Genomic DNA, 22,132 nt, shown 5'->3' on the forward strand with positions numbered 1-22,132 from the left:
ATACATATAGCTATTGTATGATAGTGATTGTGGGGTTAGAGTTCTGCACCGTTGTCCGAACATACTCCCCGCCTTGAAGCAACTGCTTCAACAGAAGAAAATGTAACGATCATGCACTGGCAGCCTGGTTGTATTCGGGCCACGCAAGAACCCGATGAGATGACTATTCCGATGAGCTTTTGCCGCTGGGGGCCCATTTGCCGCAACGGAACTTCATGCAACATGGCCGTCTTGCTCTTCGAATACATGGCAGATTGGAGGCTACGGGGTACAAGGTGTACCGCCAGAGAGTAAATACTGCTCTGGAATAACGCTGTAGGAAGCACAATTAAACATTCACCTCCAATCAATCGGTGGCATCCAATACCAGGGCGAGGCTACGATGAACGTTGGAAGCGGGATAGCACCGATAGCACACGATACATTGAAACAAAGCAGCTAGGCGGTCCGGTGCTGATTCCATCAAACAATTGAGTGTTGTTATCAGTAGAGTCTGGAAAGGTTGGCTGTAGAACGGAGCATGTTGAACTGTTTAACTTTCAATCCATCGAAGATTTGTCGAATCGTCCATCCTTGGGACCCCAGCGTCCCCCTGCAGGACCGAAGCGTCGACCTGCCGAAACCAATTTTCCTTCAATCGGACCGCCAGCGTCATCAATCAAACCATCCATAGTCGTCTCAAACAGGAATCAAACACCACTCCGTGTGAAGTGAATCAAGCAATCAAGCCATCCGTCGTCGTCGCAAATAGGAATCAAACAAGTGACTGGAGATATCCCAATCCAAACCACATCAGTGTGAAGTGATACAGCCGATCATCCCAATCAACCCAGTCGCGCGAATGATAACGACAAGCAGAAAAACTACCTGGCCGACTGCGCACATCGTCGTCGTCAACGTCCGAACAACTCAGCCCAGCCGAGCGAGCTCCAGCGCAGCGTGCCGACTACCTGCAATTGAAAACAGTCGTTTTCGGGCGGGAGTATGTTGGCGCAACACACGAACGGTGTGGTCTAGGCGCCCTCAGTAGCAGCAGCAGCGCAGCGGTACATTCAATTGATTTTAACTTCGCTTTATTCTGCTGCTAGTAGCAAGCAGCCCAACGTTTATTGTTCCCATCGAACTGGGCTGCGTGGTGCTAGCTTGCATGCGTATCGCACAAGCGATGCGCTCTTACATGTTTGTAATGTCCGTACTATCGCTGCCGCCTATAAAAGCGGCAGCTCTCCCTATGTGTAGTTAGTTGTAAGCAATATAACACCACAGAGCAGGAGCACTGCCTCTCTGTGGTGCAAATAAATCGTAGTTGAAAGTAGTTCTTCGTCTTGCCTCCGGGGCAATTATGACACAACGTGGGGCCTGATCAACCGCTGGACGAAACAGTAGTCAATGGGAAGGCTGTGGCATTCAGAGTAGGAGAAGTGGTTTATGTCCCAAATCTCAAGTTTAACCTGCTATCTCTGAGGAAGCTCGTGAAGGTTGGAATAAAGGTGGATTTTCAAGCAGAGAGAGAGCGGTAATACTGCAAGGCACCCGAATAGTGGGAGAAGCTGAAGTTCGAGGAAATTTGTACTACTTGCGTATGTGGAATGAAAGGAAGGATGCTGCTCTGGTGACGAAAAATGATGCTGAGGCTGAAACTACGCTGTGGCACCAAAGGTACGGACATCTTGGATTAAAAAAATCTGGAAAAATTGAAGCAATCGGAGATGGTTCTTGGATTGGACACGTTGAAGAAATGCGAGAAAATTTTCTGCGAACCCTGTGCTGAAAGCAAGTTGGTGAGGCTGCCGTTCAATGGTTCCAGTCCAGCGACAAAACGAGTATTGGAAAGAGTTCACACGGATGTATGCGGAAAAATTTCACCCCCCACGTACGACGGGAAACATTATTTTGTAAGCTTTATTGATGATTTTTCCCATTATGCTGTTGTATTTCTGATGCGCAACAAAGATGAAGTTTTCCAATATTTCAAAGTGTATGAAGCTATGGTCACAGCTAAATTTGGAAAGAAAATTGAGCATTTAAGGTGTGATTTTGGGCCGTGAATATTTTTCGAACGAGCAGTTAGTTTTCTATGAAAGCAAAGGAATTCAAGTAGAATCTACGGTTGGATATACACCTCAACAAAATGGGGTAGCCGAAAGGTTCAATCGAACTATAGTAGAAAAAATGAGAGCAATGTTAGTTTCTTCTGGTGCTCCAAAGATGTTATGGGGTGAAGCAATTTTGAATTCCGTATATGTTACAAATAGAAGTCCTTGTGAAGCATTGTCAGGTTCAGCCACACCTGCAGAATTCTGGAATGAAGAGAAACCTGATGTTGGCAAGTTACGCATTTTCGGTTGCCTGGGATTTTCCTGGATTCCAAAGCCCAAACGTGGAAAACTGGATCCAACTGGACAGCGATGCATGATGTTGGGATACTCTCCAAACGGATATCGATTATGGGATCGTGAGAAGCGCAGAATGTTTGTTGCACGAGATGTGAAGTTTAATGAACTGGTATTTCCTTACAAAGAAGATAAGATGCAGCCGCCTGGGATCACCGTTTCTGCTGAAATTCCAAGAATGCAAGCGAAGGCACCGTCAACTGATTCTGTAGCAGACATTGAAGCTAGTGTGGTGAATTGCGAACAACCAGAACAAGTAAATGGAGAATGTGCAGATGAGGACTACACTTCAGCCACCGACGAAGAAGAACAAGTCGCACTCCCGCCACAATCAAATGGGAACTCTCAAGAGGAGAATGTTCCGAGGTCTAGTGGCCGGGAGTGCAGGAGACCTGGTTGGTTACATGATTTTGTTTCTTCATATCGAGCATTTTCTGTCGCTGTCAACGATTCACAGATTCCATCAAAATACTCGGATATAGAAGGGCACCCTAATCAAACAGATTGGCAAAAGGCTGTGGATGACGAACTGAGATCTCTTATCAAAAACCAAACATGGGAATTCGTTAAACGACCAGAGGCAGTGCGGTTGGTGCCATGCAAGTGGGTTTTTACCATCAAGACGGATGCTGATGGAAATCCTGTGAGGTACAAAGCGAGGCTAGTGGCAAAAGGTTTTCTGCAACGTAAACACGTGGATTACGAGGAAACTTTCGCTCCAGTGGCAAAATTGGCAACTATTAGGACATTACTGGCGATAGCTAATACGGAGGATTTGCTGGTGTTTCAAATGGATGTCAGGACGGCCTTCCTTAATGGCCAGTTGCAGGAGAAGGTGTACATGACCATGCCAGAAGGGCTGCCAACTGGAAATGGAGAAGTGTGTCTTTTGAAGCGTTCCTTGTATGGCCTCAAACAATCTTCAAGATGCTGGAACAAACGGGTTTATGATTTTTTGGTCAGTCTTGGTTTTCAACGTTCCCGTCACGATTACTGCCTATATGTGAAGGAAGAAAAGGAGAATTCCGTGTACCTTGTAATCTACGTCGATGATCTACTAATCGCTGGAAAAGATGCAAGAGTAGTGAGAAATATTCAAGAAAAAATGAAGAAAGAATTTGAAATGGCTGATATGGGCGAGGCACACCATTTTCTCGGAATCAAAGTGGAACGTAAGATGGAAGAAGGTCTGATGACACTTTCTCAAACCGGATAAATCGATAAGCTATTACTCAATTTTGGAATGGAACAATGCAACCTTGTCAAGACCCCAGCTGAACCTAACCTTCATTTGGAGAAATTTAGTGGCGAATGCAAGAATCCCTATCGAGAGCTGATCGGAGGTTTGATGTACATAATGATGGGAACAAGACCTGATTTGTGTTACATTGTTGGATATTTGGCCCGTTTTCAAGATGCGGCTGGTGAGCAGCACTGGCAGCAAGCAAAGCGGGTTCTAAGATATCTGCAGGGAACAAAAACTATGAAATTGACGTACCAGAAAAATCGTCTATTGCCTGCTGTTCATGCATTTGCTGATGCCGATTATGCGAGTGATGAGAAAGATAGAAAGTGCGTATCCGGATACCTAATGAAAGTTTATGGGAATACCGTAATATGGTCATCGAAGAATCAACAAACTGTTGCAATGTCGTCTACAGAAGCGGAATATGTAGCAATGAGTTCTTGTACAAGTGAAGCAATATGGCTGGGTGGATTGTTAAATGATCTTATGCCATTGAAGAATGTATTTCCAATTCAAATTTCGGAGGACAACCAAGGTGCTATAGCTATGTCAAAAACAGAAGAAACAAAACGTGTCAAGCATATAGATGTGAAACATCATTTTATTCGTGATGCGGTAGGACAAGGAAAAATCAAGATTCACTATGTTCCAACCTGTGATCAAGAAGCAGACATTTTAACAAAATCATTGACTATTAAAACATTCGAGGATTTTTGCAGAAGGATTGGTTTGCTGTAGAAGAGTCTTCGAGCACGTCAACAAGAGGGGGTGTTGAAGCTAATCAAAGGAACTGTTGACTTTGCTATTCATTAGATGTCTTAGTTACGCTTAGTTACTGTTATCATTATTAAACAAGTCGTTCTACTGTTCAGACGTAGTTTTTCCTCATCTCCTACGAAAGCCCGATAGTCTAAAATTTTTCTTAACTTAAAAACCCAATTGTGTGTGGTGTTAAGGGCTCATATAGCCGAGGCGGTAAACGCACGGGTATTCAGCATGACCATGCTGAGGGTGACGGGTTCGATTCCCGGTCGGTCCAGGATCTTTTCGTAAAGGAAATTTCCTTGACTTCCTTGGGCATAGAGTATCTTCGTGCCTGCCACACGATATACACATGCAAAATGGTCATTGGCAGAGGAAGCTCTCAGTTAATAACTGTGGAAGTGCTCATAGAACACTAAGCTGAGAAGCAGGCTTTGTCCCAGTGAGGACGTTACGCCAAGAAGAGGAGAGGAGGTGTGTGTGGTGTAGGTGTGACTATAAATCAGGAGATCCGAGTTCAATTCCCAGTTTTCCCATAGATTGATTAACATTCTAATACCCAACCCCGCCTTTATCGACCACCCCACAATTGATCTGTTGGCAAACAACACCAATTAACAAATTAACTATCGACTCTTAAAAACATTCGATACAGTTAAAAGTAAAATTCCCGATTCATAGCCACTGCATTCCACCATTAACCCGCGAATGTGTCTCATCATCGTTCTCATCCTGTACCGTACCGCACGTTTGTCGCCATTAAATACAGAGATATAAAACGGCCCCAATACGTATTGCTGCTACTTTAGAGACTGTCACTAGAGCTGCCTACTAGCTCCTCAAGCCGGCTTCGAGAACATCGCGACATTACTACAACGACGACACGATACAAGACGACGACATCGACAGCGTGCTTTTAAAACGGGTTAATTTTATGATGATTACATTTTACGCTTCGAAAATGTATATGCAAACCGACTACGTCGGTCTGTCGTCGCACGATGGACGACATTCATACCATGAGACGGTCAAAAATCGTGCACACGGTGAAGAACCGCAAGTTGGTCTCCAAAGCACTATTTTAATTTCAATTTTGTATCATAAACTTACACTTAACAACCGACAAACCCCGTACCGAAGCGAATCCGTGCCGCAACATCCACAACCAACATCCGCTCATGACCTAGCATTGATACAATGGCGTATAAGTAAGGTCTGACGTGGGCGAGCGAATGCATGGTCAAATTATGAAACCTGAACCTAGATATACATAACAATTTTAGCCAGGTTATTTTATCGACCACTGTGCGTTGTCATCAAAAGAACTCGAAAGGAAAGGCCAGACAGGGAGTGGAAAATTCATCCGCGTACCTTCCTACCCACTTGAATTGGGCTCACACACTCACTTGAATCGAAATTTCACATAAATTCTCTCGGGTTTACTTTTGTTGTGTGTTCGTTGAACAATAAAATAATTGGTACCAATATTCAGAAGTGAGTCCGGCTTCTCTCCGTCGTCGTCCGCTGCGTGTATGAAAGTGTGATTGCACATTGGGGGCCAAAGGAATTTTTCATGTGTCATAGAGGAGTGATATATGCGAAAAATGCAATACCGGCCGGCGCGCAAGCGAGTGGCGCTGGTTACACTAGTCGTTTGCAGCGTGAGTTCTAACAGAGCCAGATTGAAAGAAATTGAACTGATGAAACTTTAAGAACTGAATCGCAGCAGCCCAAGATTTGAGACCAATACAGCTCACTTACGAAACCGGCCTACTAGGCTGCTAAACTCTCTCTCTCTTCTGAGGCGAAAGAGGTGAGGAAGCAACACGAGGACATTTTTACAGTCGAACCTCCATGAGTCGATGTTCTTTGAATCGATATCGACTCATGGAGGTAAATTTTTCAATACTGGAAAATAATTTCTGGGTTACTATGATGGTCCCCCCAAAAAACTTCCCAAAGGATTTTTGTTCCACTACTCGATATTTCCTTGAGTCGATGGTCCCTTCAATATCGACTCATGGAGGTTTTACTGTATTACCATCGCCGCATCATCGTCAAGGGACAGAAAGCGAATGCAATTTTAATAATGACTCATTTAATGGCTTTTTCGATTTTTTGTGTTTTTTATCATCATGCAAAACAACCAGCAGGCCATGATAACTAGAATTCAACAAAAAAAAACGTGTCGGAATTATTCGTGAGTAGTTTGCAAAGTAGCAGGTAATCACATCAGTTTATGACTCAAATAATGTTAATTGATCATCTCAATGGAAGAATGTATTAAACGATGACGACCGTGTTAGTCACGTCTCCGGGACTTCACCGCTTCCTAGAACATGGTCCTTCGTAGCACCTTCCGGCGCAGCATCCCTTGTCGTCAAACCTGGAAATCTCCATAGCTCAGCACTTCTCAGGCATTATTGACGTCAGGGGCAATCGTGGCGTTAGCATAGAATTGAATCTGACCACTTGCCTGATGATGGTCAAGCTGCGTTTAAAACTCATCGTCATTAGCTTTCATCATCCACGTCCACTGCCCACACGAAGGGAGACCTGATGACGAGAAAGAAGCGTTCTACGCGCAGTTAGAGCAAACATACGATGGTTGCTCGCCGCGTGACGTGAAAATCGTTGTCGGCGACATGAACGCGCAGGTAGAAAGGGAGGAAATGTACCGACCGGTAATCGGGCGAAACAGCCTGCACGCCGTATCGAATGATAACGGCCAGCGATGCGTAAACTTTGCAGCCTCCCGTGGTATGGTAGTCCGAAGCACCTTCTTCCCCCGCAAAGATATCCACAAAGCCACCTGGAGATCACCCGACCATCAAACAGAAAACCAAATCGACCACGTTCTAATCGACGGAAAATTCTTCTCGGATATAACCAATGTCCGCAAATACCGCAGTACGAAAATAGATTCGGATCACTACTTAGTAGCTGTATGCAGCATGCGCTCAAAACTATCGACAGTTATCACCACGCGTCGAAGTCGAACGCCGCGGCTCAATCGAGCAACTTCGTAACGTAGAAGTGGCTTAAGACTACGCGCAGCAGTTAGCAGTGGCCCTACCAACCGAAGGCAGCTTGGCGCAGCTACACTTGAAGATGGCTGTAGGGACATCCGATCCGCCATAGGTAGTACCTCGGTTACTCCGAATCACAGAAACGACTGGTACGACGGCGAATGTGAACAGTTGAAAAACGAGAAGAATGCAGCATGGGCGAGAATGCTGCAACACCGTATGAGAGCAAATGAGGCACGTTACAAACAGGCGCGGAACAGGCAGAACTCAGTCTTCCGGATGAAGAAGCGCCAGCAGGAAGAACGAGATCGCGAAGCGATGGAAGAGCTGTACCGCGCTAAGGACACACGAAAGTTCTACGAGAAGCTGAACCGCTCGCGCAGAGACTTCGTGCCACAAGCCGACATGTGTCGAGATAATTACGGGAATATTCTCACGAGCGAGCGTGAGGTGGTCGACAGTTGGCGGCAGCATTACGATGAGCACCTCAATGGCGACGTTGCAAGTACCGAAGGTGGCGTGGTAACAGATCTAGGAGTATGTGCACAGGACGAAAGACTTCCGGCCCCTGACCTCCAAGAGATTGAGGAAGAGGTTGGCCGGTTGAAAAACAACAAAGCCGCTGGCGAGCTTCTAAAATACGGTGGAGAAACACTGGTGAGAGCACTACACTGGGTCATTACCAAGATTTGGGAGGAGGAAGTATTACCGGAGGTATGGATGGAAGGTATCGTGTGTCCCATCTACAAAAAGGGCGACAAGTTGGATTGCGGGAACTATCGCGCGATCACACTACTGAGCGCTGCCAACAAGGTACTCTCCCAAATTTTATGCCGCCGTCTATCACCGATTGCAAGAGAGTTCATAGGGCAATATCAGGCTGGATTCATGGGTGAACGCGCTACAACGGATCAGATGTTCGCCATCCGCCAGGTGTTGCAGAAATGCCGCGAATACAACGTGCCCACACATCACTTGTTCATCGATTTCAAATCGGCGTATGATACAATCGATCGAGAACATCTATGGCAGATTATGCACGAATACGGATTTCCGGATAAACTGATACGATTGATCAAGGCGACGATGGATCGAGTGATGTGCGTAGTTCGAGTATCAGGGACACTCTCGAGTCCCTTCGAATCTCGCAGAGGGTTACGGCAAGGTCTTTCGTGCTTGCTGTTCAACATTGCGTTAGAGGGTGTAATAAGGAGAGCGGGGATTAACACGAGTGGTACGATTTTCACGAAGTCCGTTCAGCTGCTTGGTTTCGCTGATGATATTGATGTTATTGCTCGTAAATTTGAGACGATGGCGGAAACGTACATCCGACTAAAAAGTGAAGCCAGGCGAATCGGATTAGTCATTAATATGTCGAAGACAAAGTACATGATGGCAAAGGGCTCCAGGGAGCAATCACCGCGCCCGCCACCCCGAATTTATATCGACGGTGATGAAATCGAGGCGGTTGAATAATTCGTGTACTTGGGCTCACTGGTGACCGACGACAACGACACCAGCAGAGAAATTCAGAGGCGCACTGTGGCAGGAAATCGTGCATACTTTGGACTCCGCAGAACTCTACGATCGAATAAAGTTCGCCGTAACACGAAGTTAACCATCTACAAAACGTTGATTAGACCGGTCGTCCTCTATGGGCACGAAACATGGACCCTACGTACAGAGGACCAACGCGCCCTTGCAGTTTTCGAACGGAAGGTGTTGCGTACCATCTACGGCGGAGTGCAGATGGAAGACGGGACTTGGAGAAGGCGAATGAACCACGAGCTGCATCAGCTGCTGAGAAAACCAACCATCGTCCGCAACGCGAAAATCGGGAGGCTACGGTGGGCGGGTCACGTCATCAGGATGTCGGATAGCAACCCGACTAAAATGGTTCTCGAGAGTCATCCGACCGGTACAAGAAGACGTGGTGCGCAGCGAGCTAGATGGGTCGACCAAGTGGAGGACGATTTGCAGACCCTTCGCAGAGTGCGGAACTGGAGACAACTCCTATGTACGTACACTCAGAAAAAAAATCTAAACTAAATAGTATAAATCCCACACTAAATCAATTTCACCTGGTTGACCCCAGGCTTCGTATATATGCAGGCTATACTCCCTAAGTATAACTTTAATATACACATGTGCTAGTATAACTTCGGTTTACCGAAGCTAGTATATCCGAGATTTAGTTAAATTTCTCTAGAATTTGTTTTGTTTTGATTTCATATTTGGAAAAGAAATATAAATATTACAAACGACGAAATATATTTATTAGCTAAATAACTCTCTAGATAATACAAAGTTATATATATATGTTGCTCCGTTCCATTCTCGTCTACAAAACCAAACCGGGACTGAACAGTACTGAGCAAAATTTTGGTTGCTCTCACCAGCACTCTCTAGTTGTTACCACCAATCGTCAGGAACACCGGCTTCAGGTCTCCCAGGATAAGCAGAGCCAGTTTGGTGTTCTTCGGGCCACTTCCACCGCCGTGAATGACCACTTTTAGCTGCCGGAAGCGGAATATTGTAAACGATGGCTTCCGTGCCCGGTATTATGCGTCAAATTTCGGCAGCACGGAAAACGTGGCCACGTACATTAACGTTTCTGCGAAAACCAGCATCTCGATGCCGGTGCCATTCAGGTTTCCATTTGCTCACTTTATCCGTGGTCGCATTTCCGCCGATATTCGTGACTGGGGTGTCTTATGGAGAATCGTTGTGCTTGTTGCCCTGTCCGGGTACCCACGGAAGTGCCTAAAACGGGTTTCTTAAGCTAACACTGCTTGGCGATAATATTTTGGGGAACTATTTACCTGTTTTTACAACGAACTGCAAAGTAGGTGATAGTGAAAGCAGGATTGCCGGTTATGGAATCGGCGTCAAGAACCTCCAGGACTTTTTATTGTTGTGAAATTCCTCTTGGCCGTTGGTGATCCGACATGTTTAAATTTTGTTGTTTTATTGAATACATTGCGTAAAATAATCTCATGTTATTTTTCCGCAGTATATCTTTTTAATAGTCCCAAGTATACTTTTTAAACTGAGCAAAGTGTAAATGCAGAGAAACAAGTGCCACAATATTCCTACATAATGGAAGCAGTGGTTCAAAGGCTCTACAGATAAGGGAAGTGCAGAGAAAACAAAAATGGTATCAAATAAAATCGAACTAGGTTTTATTTCGTTTTTGAGTGTACAGCAGTACGTAAGTCAGTGGAAGACGTCGAGGTAATATATTTAAAAACTTGAAGCCGTAAGTAAAGTACGGAGCCGATATTACATGGTCTGATCTTCGATGTAAGGAGATAGCTTGTAGATCAGATTGGTCTTCTCGATGAGTTTCTTGGTTTTTACGATGCACTGTGCAAGCTACAACCTGTGCAATAACGCCATTTGCAACTCTGTCTTCTAAGTATAGACACCCAATAGTTTGTTTTTCCATGTCCTTTGATTCGACGACGGCATTTTGTTATGAAGTGGTGTGCGTGCATAAGGCTATCGCATCGCTCTCAAAAGGCGTTTCAATTTGGAGAAATTTTCCCAATAATTTGCTTCCTCTGTGGAGCCACCATTCCCTTCTTGGAGAACCAAATATGGTCGAAACTGTTCGTCCATAACGAATGGCGCAGATGCCATTCTCCTTCCGGAAGCTATAGGATATAGCTCGGTCTCGAAGCCAATCGGATTTTTCATCAGTGGATGGACATTCTCCCACTTGGTTTGGTGCCCTTACTTTTCGTTATGGACACCTTCGTTCAATTACTTCCGGTTTGCCTAGGATTTCTACCATTTGAAATGCTACAAGCTGATGATATCTGCAGTGCTGTCGAGCGATAGCAGTTTTGTGTATTCTTTTCATTTGTTTAAACTTTGTTTTATACTATGCAATTTGTTTAACAATTCAGCCATTATTTACACTTGTAGTGAGCAAATAAACTTTTATTTACGTTGCCTCTGAGATTTACCCTAAAAAAGAGAAAAAAAGTCAAACATGAAAAAGTTTTACCTATCGCATATTTTTTTTTGCGTTTTATCTAGGTGGCCAAAGCTAGGTAAGACAAAGAGTAGTTATTTCAAATAAGGAAAAAAAATATTTTGTTGGGAAATCTAAGAGTTCTAGAGAGTCAAAATTGAGCCATTTGTATGGAGTTTTCACTTTGCTGCACTCCGTCTCGAAAGGGTTAGAAAGCTAAAGTTGCGAGATGAACGATATGCGATTGTCACACGGATTCATAGCTGAATAGAAAAATAAAAGTATTTAATCATTAGAGCGCAGGTCCTATGCTCACTGTACATGCACAAACGCGTGTTTTTACCACAATGTTCGTGAGCGTTCAACGAGCAGCCGATTTTGTTTCTTATTCAGATAAGTTCTGCAAGATACACCAACTTAAGAGACTGAAATAATATGTCCGAAAATCTAGTTGTGATTGAGAAACTTAAGTTACGTTAACAAAAAAAAACCGATTTAATCCACCTATGGTGAACAGAACCCTTCTTACACTTATTAAAATTATTGTTGTATTATTTGTATTTAACATATTTATTTTGTGTAATTGACCAAAAGTTCTAGAAAATATTGTGGATTTGGCATCTAGTGGATTGGTTTCCAAAATAGCATCATGGACCATGGACTAAACTACCAGAAATGCCAGAATCCTCCTAGAATCTTGTATGGAATGTTTATGAATAGTTTACATATTCTGGAAAATTGTATCTTTTGTTAACCGCCAAAAGATCTTGAATCGATTAACAAAATGGTAAGAAAATCAGCGAGATACACTTTGTCTAATATCTCTTGATCAGTCGATAAAATTAGCTCCGTAGTACTTGGTATTCATGGTTATGGTGTAGAAAGGACAAAAATGATATATCTACTAAGTTAATCAGTTTTGGCATTAGCTAGTTATTTTGGCTGTCCGGTTCTTGCATTTTTTTTTCCCAAAATATAAATTCAAAGCTTTCATTTAACATCTTGTTAGTTTTAATAGAATTCCTGTGTATTTGTAATTTTTATTTTTAATTTTGTTGAAACAATATCTTATACACTTTGTATGAGGTCAGCATTATTTATTGAAAATAATTTCCCATAGACTGGTCAGACACTCATGCAAGATAACAAGTGAATATAATAATAAAAAAAAGATTTTATTGAAATACTCTTCGTAAGATATCTCAGTAATCAAATGTTGAATCGAAATAAAATTTCAGAGCGATTTACAGGGATATTGTAGCTTTCATTTGGTGCTTAGAGAACCCAAATCGGTTGACAGACGGCTGAGATATGTATTATGGTACCCTTGGTCAAAAATCACTCAAAAAGTTAACCTATATTACTCCCAAGTACTCTTTGAAAGATATCTTGGTAACCAAATGTCCAATCCTAATGAAATTGTATAGGGTTCGACTAGAATGTTATAGCTTCCATTTGGTGCCAGGAAAACCGAATTCAGTTGACAGACGGAGATATTTATTATGATATATTTGGTCAAGAATCTCAAAAGGTTTAGTTGTATAAATCCTAAATACTCTTCGAAAGATATCTCTGTAACCAAATGTCCAATCGAAATAAAATTGCTGGCCGATCTACTAGGATGCTGTAGCTTTCATTTGGTGCCAAGAGAACCCAAATCGATTGACAAACGGCCGAAATATTTATTATAATACACTTGGTCATAAATCTCAAAAAGTTTAGATGTATGACTCATAAGTACTCCTCGAGTGATATCTCGGTAACCAAACGTCCAATCGAAAAAAAAATTCAATAGCGTTCTACTAGGATGTAGTAGCTTTCATTTGCTTCCAAGAGAACTCAACAGACATTTGCTCAGTTCGTCGAGCTGAGTTCATTGGTATATGAGACTCGGCCCTCCGGGCCTCGGATCGAAAGTCGGTTTTTCGAGCGATATTTATACCCTTCTTATGGGTGTAAGAAGGGTAAAAAAACGAAAAATCTGTTGAAATTCTACAGACTGTTGCAATATAGGCGTATACTCGTTGACAGTTTGTTAAAGAAGGATTTTCATATTTCAAAGAACATTCTGGTTAAATGATTATTGAAGTAGAATGGTATGGAGGTTCTTTATGACAGTTGCTATCCATAATAATCAACCGAGATGTGATCGATACGTTTTTCACACGTGTTTGACGGCACCTTTGTAATTGTCTCATGGCGTCAATAAAAAATAGTCCACTGCATGTCCGGAAGACCGCACCATTATAATTGTCTCATGGCGACAAAAAAGTCCACAGCGCGTCCGGATGACCGCACCAAAAAAAAAACAAGTCCACAGCGAGTCCAGATGACCACTTAAATGAACTGAAAGCGTTCAATATATCCAACGACAACGCAGTAGATTAACTCCTGTGCAGACTTTAGTTTAGAATCAGATCCCTATTCTGTTCTGAGATCTTGCACGGATAATTCAGAAAGGCTAGCTGCAATGGTAATAACTTTGTATTTGTAAGAAGTTGCTCCAGGGATTTATCTAAATTTTGTGTTTAGATATTCTAAAGAGCCCCCCTGAAATTGTTCAAGAAATTGTTCCAAGGATTTCTCCAGAATACTATTCTCAGGTTCCTTACTTTCTCTGAGGAGCTCCTCTAAGAATTCCCCCGAGGATTCATCCAGAAATTTATTCTCTCCAGAATTCTATGAAAATGAATAACTATGAAAATAAACGTAATACACCTTTAGCGATTCTTCAACTGATTCATCTGGGTAAACCAAATTTTCCTGCCCATCATCCCCACGAAAAACCCGGAAATTGAGCCATCAATGGAGCAGAACTAATTTAAAAAGTAAACAAGGAAAAATTGTCTCCATTTATCCGGCCATCATCAGCCGCAATCATCCGGTACACGAGAAACGGACAAACAAAAACCCGGCGGCGGCAGCGGCGGGTCACACCTCCCTCTCTCTTTCTCTGCCAGTTGCTTTTGTTTTTCGTGGCGGTCGGTGACAAACTCTCGCAAAAACGTCCACTTGGCTTGGCCTGACACCACTTGGCCTCCCCTGTCAAATATGTATGTAGTGAAAATGGTGGCCGTCGACAGCAATGGCCCCAAATCGAGGGGGTGGGCAGGATAAACGGATGAAACCTAACGACATTCATAGATTATCCTAGATGGCGGTAATGAGCAAACGTCAAACTTCAATGAATGCGCTACGAGAAGATTGGCAACACTGCCATTGTACGATGAATGTAATCCAAGCGTTACATCTGCTTGTCTGTGCTCCATCCAACAATCGTGAACTGTAGGTTGAAGGGGTGGAAATGGAAAATGTACAATGGAAAACGAGCAGAACGAATGACCACGACACGACGCTACTGATGAGCTGATGAAGGATACAGATTGTAATGACCCGGCCCCGGTCCCGGCGACGACTGGGATAGATCATCTTTCAGCTTCTTCTCCTGCCGGCTGCCTCTAGCAAACAAAACAGTAGTTGTTGGGACGACGGATTAGCCGCGGGTGGTTTTTGACATACCAGGCCAAGTAGGCCGCGAGCTGGTAGCTAGACAACCACCATTCATAATTTCGGCGGCCGACACGAGGGGGACGACACTCTCTTGCTTGTTGGGCGGTGAAAAAATGCGTTGTTTGTAAACTCAAGGCCAACTGTGCGCGGAACGCGCCATCGGCAAGCAGACGATCCGCAGTAAACTCATGGTAAAATTTACAAGTTTGAAAATAAAATCCGCTTTAAATAAACAAGCAGGCAGAGTAAATGCACAATCGCCTTGTATCTGCACACCAGGCGAAGCGCCGCCGTCGTTTGCTATTCTATTAGGAGGAGCAACACGACAATGGCTTGGCTACACTATACCTACCAGTACCAGACCAGGGTGAGCCGGAACGCGCCGGTCTCCTGTGTCTGTGGTCGTTTCTTTCCCCGTATGAAGCGAAGCGTCTTCCTCCACGGCAGAGCGATTCCAAGCAACAGCATCAAAATTAAGGAAAATTTTTAATTCATGATTTTCTATTGAACTGAAACTTTGCACAGTTTTTCAGTTCCATCTAAATCGCCATTTTTCGATATCAAATTTTTATTTAGAGCCACGACTAACTTTTCAAAAGGGTGTATGTGAAAATGGTTCAAAAATATTCAAAAATATGCACAGCAAAAACGGATTGTTCGATTGTTATGAATTTTTCAGCAAAGTTAGATAGCTAAATGGTGATTTCTAAGAAAATATACACTGTGAAAAATATCTATTTTATCATTGAAAAACATCATTTTTGTCACAAAAACTCAAATATCTCAAAACCCTATCTTTTTACCAACTTGAATTTTTTAGGGAAAACGGTCCATTGTATTAGCAATCTACCATAAAAATTTGGTGATGGTAAACTAATAAACAAAAAAGTTATAACATTTCAAAAATTTTACAATTTTTACATTTAGTAAAAAAAATTTTTCTGTGTAAATTATTTCGGCCGGGAATCGCGATTTGATGCTGATTTTATTGTTCAGCAAAGTTAGATAACTAAATGGCGATTCCTAAGAAAATATACACTGTGAAAAAAAAATCTTTTTTAACATTAAAAAATATCATTTTTGTCACAAAAACTCAAATATCTCAAAACCCTATCTTTTTACCAACGTAATTTTTTAGAGAAAACGGTCCATTGTATTAGCAATCTACCATGAAAATAAACAAAAAAGTTATGACAATTCAAACATTTCACAATTTTCACATTTAGTAATAATTTTTTTTAGTGTAAATTATTTCGGCCGGAAATTGAAGTTTGATGCTGATTTTATTGTTAATGGCCTTGCGTGAGTAAAACAAGTTGTTTTTATTATATATTATATATACATATAATATAATATACTATGTACCGTAATGTTCCGATTTTATCACGCCCTCCGCGCATTAGTCGTTTATTCATTAATTTGCTGTTACATTTGAGGACAAGTGTTTTCCCTCTTCTTCAAGATGAATGTTGAAAGCGTGTTTTGCAACGTTAAAAATATTGAAATGGGTATAGATGTTGAAGAATATTACAGGGCATTTTTGAAAAGGGGCGTAATTAAATTGTTTAAACAGATGTCGCTGATGGCAATTTCTCAGTTGTTGTCGTTTTCGAACTTCCTGCGCCCTGCTTTACCGATGATATACAGATGGCTCGTTTGTCAAATTCTAGACGGCAGGACGTGCAAATGCGTAATTTTGTACACAATGTGGACATTTGGGCATAACCAGTCTCTTTCAGTTTATCTATGGTGCTTTCGGTGAGATTTCGTAACTCTTTTGAACATTTTTTTCATCAAACGGTCTACAAGAGAGCGTTGAGTTGAAGACCTTTGAGAAAGCGACTGTTCATCTTGTTCGTTAGATTATAATAAACAAAATCACTTATTAATTTTAACTTACTTGTTTGGTGTTGGTGGCTGAAGAAAAAAAAAACTATACAATTTTTAATATTCATAGCGGTAGTATTTTTTTGTTTTTTTCGTGAGCATTGTCAGGTATGTATACAGACAAACAAACGTAACACTGGCGAAATTTTCATTGACCACGCCTTCAACGATCACTTTGAATCTTGGTTGTGGCTTTCATAACAAGAAGAGCGCCCATCGTTTTTCTTTGCGTTTGACGTTTCACACTAGCGCCTTCTGATGACGATATTGCACAACGCAGTGTTTCGTGAAACATTTCCACCAGGTGGTGATAGTGTGAACTGGGCGATGAATTTTCACTAAAATTGTTCTAGGCGTTTCGTCTGTTTGTCTGTGGTATGTACCTCTTATGCATTTGTTGTTGTTGAAGTTACTCGCATTCTTCCGATCATAAAGTCTGTTCTCTAAGGGCCGATTTCTTCACCTCGGCTTAACCCGTAAGCCAGGCTTACCCATATAGTTAAACCTGGCTTAACGCCTAAGCCAGGGTGAAGAAATCGACCCTAAGAGGTATTTTTTGCAGATCAACTAGACGTATACGCGTATATATAAAACTTTTATTATGCAGCTTTCGTCTTCAAAATAAGTTTAATTCCATTTTTCTTATGATCAACAGCTTTTCAACACTATCAAGGGATTTTTTCACCAGTCACGTACAATAAAAAGTATGACAATCTCAATATTTTTGATCACAACACTGGATCGCGTCTAAGTTTCAAATAGATACTATAGTAATTACGAATAATCAAACTAAAGTATCATGAAAACAACTTGTTTAATTCAGGCGGTAGCCTTTACAATAAAATCAGCATCAAAATATAATTCTCGAAATAATTTACACAGAAAAAATTTTTTTTTTGTTACTAAATGTAAAAATTGTGAAATGTTTGAAATGTCATAACTTTTTTGTTTATCAGTTTACCATCACCAAAATTTTATGGTAGATAGCTGATATAATGGGCCATTTCCCCTAAAAAATTGAAGTTGGTAAAAAGAGGGTTTTGAGATATTTGAGTTTTTGTGACAAATATCATATTTTTTCAAAGTAGAAAAAGAAATTTTTTACAGTGTATATTTTCTAAGGAATCATCATTTAGTTATCTAACTTTGCTGAAAAATTTATAACAATCGAACAATCCGTTTTTGCTGTACAGCTTTTAGAATATTTTAGAACTATTTTGAACCCTTTTGAAAAGTTAGTCGTGAGTGAATATGAAGGTTTAATATCAAAAAATGGCGATTTATATGAAATTGAAAAACTGTGCAAAGTTTCAGATATTTTTGAAATGGTCGCTCAGGATCGACTGACATGACTCCGTGGAATTCCTCGGCAGAATTTTCATTCGTTTGGGATTGGCGTGGTCCAAAGGAGAGACAGCAAGAGTGGCTTTGTTTTGGTGATCCGCGTTGTTTATGACGACAGTCGGAACGATTTTTTCGCCTACTTCGACTCGGGACTTTTTTGACAGACTAGCTGCGAACAAATGGCCGCGTTCGGTAAAAATAATTATGAAGTTAGTCATCGTATGACGTATTTCTTGCTGATTGAGGACAGTTTCTGTCATGTTCAGACTACTTATTCAAACAAACAAGTTTAACAGTATTCGTTTTACCAGGGGTCTGTTTGTTTCACTAAAAATCGTTAACTTCTCGTGTATGTACTCTAAACACATTTGCAAACATCACGAACGAGAATATCACAGTCAACATCTCGGCAATGGAAAGAAAACCACAAAGTGAAAGTGTTAAATTTTGCCCTGGGTAACTACTGACGATAATCGCAACAAGTTTGCATTAAAGACACTATATGCAAAGACACGAAATGTTCCAATTGGAATTCCAAATTTGCTGTCAATGTCATTCCAATCGAACAGGAGACCTGTCAAACGCGCTTTAAAAGCATTGCTCGACAGCATCATCGTCATGACGCGACAATCATCATCAACAGCAACAATCATCAGATTTCGTGTCTTAAGCATACAGTGTCTTTAGTTTGCATGACAATAAGGTCCTAAAATTTAAGACGGAATCTCGCTTTTATTGAATAATACGATCAACGGTATTCCAAACGGAATTATACTCTAAAAACGGAGGAAATACGAGAAAATTCGAAATAAATGAAATGGTAAATGGTAAAAATGTTCCTATCTGACATACACGGTGAAAAAAAATTACTCAAAGTGTTATAAGCTAGGGGCGGGACAAAAGGTTTATTTTTTTTTTTTAATTATATATTTCTAATCACGGCCTATAAAAACATTAAAAACTGAGTAAATATGTACTCTTGGACCATATTTTGTGGATTAAAACAAAAATATAGATAGGACCTTAGGAGCCTATTGACAGTTTATTTAGACTCGAATTTGAAATACTTAAACAGTATTTTTATTTCATGTCTTACGATTATGAGTTTTTCTGTATCATACAAAACATTTAAAAACAGAAATATGTTCAAGCTGATTGACAGTTCTTGCAAGAGAATGACAGGTCCGTTCGTTATTCCACATAAAATTCGAAAAAAGCACTGTCACATGAAAGGGCCTATAAACCTTACTATTTTACATTCAAAAGATCGTTTCCCAAGTAACCACAAGCATTATATCATAACATTAATTCAATCGTATTATAGTTTAGCTAATGCAACATAACTTTTATTTAACATCTGTCAAGCAATGAAGCGTTTAATCTACATTATGAAAGCATTGAAGCATTACGAGATTTTGACAGTTCTGTGTAGTTCTATAGAGCCGTTGTTAAATGCTTCATTGCATTACCATGTTAAAAGCTTTATAGCAATCAATAATGCAAGCATTTATTACTTTATATATGCCTTTACTAAAGCTTCCATCGTTGTAAATAGAAAAATATCGATCAGTTCGAAAAAAAAACTATAAAACACTTTTAGAAACAGAACCATTCAAACAAACCAAAGAAAAACAAACCAAAATTTTCATGGATTCCTGCGGAGCACTTAGATTATCATGCTCAGATGTTGCAGTTTGAAAATTTATATTATGTATGTTTTTTTTGGGTTTCTGGTTGGGACATGAAAACAATCAGTTGCTGAGGGAACAAATATTATGTGGGGTATCGGTTTCCTTATTTAACATAACGCCCCGATTACATAAAAGAAAGGATTAAAGCGCTGTTTGTATTGTTTCTTATTTATTGTATTTAGGTAGAAGTGAGCACGTATGAAAACAATAAAACAGAATCAACACAGACGAATTTATATTCGAGAGTAACATAACTGATGGCATTCAGACCCCAGCACATTTTTTAGAGTTGCTGAAAACACAACTCAATAAGGCACGAGCTATAAGTATACGTTACTTTATGTTACACATTTTTCCAGGTGCAAAATACATGGTATCGTAGCACACAGCGTTAGCGCGTCCGAGTTTCATCGTGGTTCAGTTTCAGCAGTCTAGGTTCAATTCCCGAAATACAATAAAAAACATCAAAGTGAGAGTTTGGGACGATAAAAATAGATAGAAAAATGAAAAACATACTTTTTTTCTTTTTTGACATGATGCATTAAATATGCATTCCATACGATTTGATTGCATTAGCTATAAGGTACAAGCATTTTATATGCTTTAGCAATCACCACAGTAAAGCTTGCTCTAAATCAACAATAGTAGCGCCACTTTCGACTTTGAACCTACTTTAATGGTACCTATATGACAAAACAACTTTATATCGCATGTCATATACTACACTATAAAGCGAAATTAATGCCCTATATACAGCGTCATGGTTACTTGGGTTATAAGCGTTAGCCAAACTAGCCTCCACTATATCAATATGTACTTTAAATCTAGTTCCAGTTTACAGCTACCGAGAAAAGCCTTCAACAGCCATTATCGTCCATTGGCGCGTTTTGCTAGACTCTGCTAGGAAACTTGCTAATTCAGAAGAGTCCATCATCGCTGCTGTTGCACACCATATTCCACCAATTCAACAATGTGCTCTCGTTGTTCGTTGAATCGTTGCTAATCAAATCTGGCTGTGTTTATGAAACTAATTTGAACCCAAGTGACAAGTTTGTTTTCAATTACAACAGAAAAATATCCCTCAAGGTTGAGCAAAACATCGAGGAAATAGAGGAAGATTAACCATATTGATTTGAACCAAATTGTGGTTTTCTGAATACTACTAATGAGCCTAGGAAAAAAAATTTGTTACAATAGACGTTCGATAACTGTTTATGTTCCACTTACCGAACTGTTTATGTTCCACTTCGTCTGACAGATGTCAACAACCCATCAATAGCCCATTTAACGAGCCATTCTTATGAATGAAATTTTGAAAAGAGGTAACGTCCTAACGCGTGAAAACCAATATCATCATCAACATCATTTGTCATTTCAAGACCAACAATTTAAAAGGCCACAACAACATTTTGTAAACAAACATGTTTCTATCGACTTGAGGCCTTTTGAACTCCACCCACACACCTCACCACCACTAACAGAAAGCGCCAACATCGAGCTTTCTGTTAGTGGTGGTGAGATACGTGAGTGGATCCCAGAAGGCCCTAAGTCGACAGAAACGTGTTTGTTTACGCAATGTTGATGTGGCCTTTTCATTTGTTGGTCTTGATTTCGTAAAATGACTCATTGACATCAAATAGGATAGCGCCCTTGAATGAACCAAATGTCAAAACCACTTTTTCTTTTCATGAACTTATTCATACATAACTGAAAACACTCGGGCCGAGAGTTTTGACACCAAAGCAGGGCTGCCAGATGTGTTTTTGAAAAATCGGTATGAGTGTTTTAGAAAAGTATCTAGGAGTGTGACGGTAACTTCTTTCATTATACAATGCTACGATTTGTAATCTATCATGTCCAGTATGTCTTCTGAAAGGTTAATAGACAATATCAGATCAGTCGGGATATCCTAGGTCATCCAAACTGTTCTTGAGTTTAGATCTTTAAGTCTACGGGTGTAACGGTAACTTCTTTCATTATACAAAGCTACGATTTGTAATGTATCATGTCCAGTCCAGTCTTCTGAAAGTTCAATAGACACTATCAGATCAGTCGGGATATCCTAGGTCATCCAAACTGTTCTTGAGATTAGATCCTGAAGTCTACGGGTGTAACGATAACTTCTTTCATTATGCAAAGCTACGATTTGTAATCTATCATGTCCAGTAAGTCTTCTGAAAGTTCAATAGACAATATCAGATCAGTCGGGATATTCTAGGTCATCCAAACTGTTCTTGAGTTTATATCCTAAAGAATACGGGTGTAACGGTAAATTCTTTCATTATACAAAG

General features: G+C 40.7%; 1 protein-coding gene and 1 long non-coding RNA gene across 3 annotated transcripts in view; both read right to left on the bottom strand.

Moving 5' to 3' along the window:
• The window catches only part of LOC109426169 (forkhead box protein O3), a 200,144-nt gene that overhangs the window by 101,769 nt on the left and 76,243 nt on the right, over positions 1 to 22,132 (bottom strand). The gene's annotated exons all lie outside the window — the stretch shown is intronic.
• LOC134292077 (uncharacterized) lies at positions 9,683 to 10,489 on the bottom strand. The gene is made up of 2 exons (XR_009999445.1): positions 10,253 to 10,489; positions 9,683 to 10,193 (listed from the first exon to the last, which is right to left on the bottom strand). It is a non-coding gene; the product is annotated as an uncharacterized LOC134292077 (long non-coding RNA).

Source organism: Aedes albopictus, chromosome 3 (assembly GCF_035046485.1).
Source record: "Aedes albopictus strain Foshan chromosome 3, AalbF5, whole genome shotgun sequence".
Classification (NCBI taxonomy): domain Eukaryota; kingdom Metazoa; phylum Arthropoda; class Insecta; order Diptera; family Culicidae; genus Aedes; species Aedes albopictus.